The sequence below is a fragment of the Echinops telfairi genome, unplaced genomic scaffold (genome assembly GCF_000313985.2).
Source record: "Echinops telfairi isolate 266 unplaced genomic scaffold, ASM31398v2 ScPeMD7_23;HRSCAF=83, whole genome shotgun sequence".
Taxonomy (NCBI): domain Eukaryota; kingdom Metazoa; phylum Chordata; class Mammalia; order Afrosoricida; family Tenrecidae; genus Echinops; species Echinops telfairi.
The window spans coordinates 73,018,396-73,020,076 of NW_022103920.1; positions in this window are offsets into that span (position 1 = coordinate 73,018,396).

The following is a 1,681-nucleotide window of genomic DNA, read 5'->3' on the forward strand; positions in this document are numbered from 1 at the left end:
GATGAAGCCACTGTGTCAATCCATCAGTTTACTGTACTGTGGTGGTTTGAGTGTTGCTGTGATGCTGGAAACTATGTCACTAGTATGTCAAGTGCCAACAGGGTTACTCAAAGTGAACAGGTTACACCTGAGCTTCTGGACAACAGAGATATGGACTCAACTCTTCCCTTCGGGAGGAAGAAGCCACCGAAAACGTTACGCATAGCTCAAAGCATTTTCCAATCCTGAAAGCCTAAACAAAGGAAAGAGAACATTGTCGGCGATACTGCTGACAGATGGGTCCCCGGGTTTGAGGGACACTCAAAATGTGCCTAGAGAGAAGCTAAATCTCCTCTAGTAAACATACATTAAATTTGTCATTAAATTTTAAAATAACGAATTTATGTAGGTATTTGTTAATCATGTATGCATTTTGTCAAGAGAACATATTTATAATCTTTAATAGTAGTTTGTCCCTTTTAATTTAAAAATCCATACATTTAAGTTTTCCCAATTCTAACACTGAAAATGTATAAGACATATAAAGTCACCAAGCAAGATAGTACCTGTATAGGCACTTGTAATGCACATATTTTAAACCATACTAACTGAATACAAAAATGATTTACATAGTTTCATTCAGTCCAATGATTTTTAAATTAAATTCTTAAAATAACTCCCCCCCCCACTTTATTGGGAGCTTTACAGATATTATAACAATCCTTAGCTCAATTAGCTCAAGCATGAATGCACAACTGCTGCCACCAGCATTTGCAAAACATTTCCTTTCTTCTTGCACTCTTTGGTATCAGCTCCCCTGTATCCCTTCCCTACCCCTCCCTGCCCCCCAAGATCCCTTGTTATTATATAAAATATTGTTATTGTTATTCCTTTTTTATCCTTATTTCTAACAATTATTTTAGTTAAAATATTATTTGTGGTTACATGAATGTATACTTAGTTTTAAGATTTAAATAAAAAAATAAAGTGGAATTCAGAGATTTTCATGAGTCTGTTTTACTACAAATTGATTTTTATAAAAAGACTGCTGTATTGATGTGTAACACAGTTAGTTATAATAAACTAGCATGGAAAAGAGGGTTTACATGTTAAAATAATGTAAACAGACTCAACTCACCACACTGAGGAATGCTCTGAGTAGTATATAAAGGCTTGACTCATCTGTAAATGAACACCTTGAAATAAAATCATGTTTCAAACTGTAGTATTTTTATGAAAAATAATAGTTTACTGAATCAGTCATCAGTGCAACCACTGACCATACTACATTAATTCGTTAAAATGGCTAAGTGTCAATTTGGTTCAAGTAATATGCATTTAGAAAGAAAGTTTGCCTTTCCACAATCTTACTCACAGAGAGAAAGCAAATTTAGATATAATTACTATTATGTTTAAGGAATTAACAAAACCAGTGATGATAGTTCTTATCAAAGTAATTAAATGATAAAAGCTGTGATTAAAATGTAACTGCCTCCAATCTCTTAACAAGAAAAACTCATTTATTCTCACTTCTGGGCGAATAATTCTTTCTATTTCCATCTTTTCAAGCTACAATTTCTGTCAAATATAAATGTAGCTCGAAAGCTGAAGTTCGATATGGCCACTGGAGATCGATCTCTTTGCTCATTTTTCAATCACCCATGGCAGGTCTCTGGCTGCTTCTCCAGCTACCTTCTTCTGT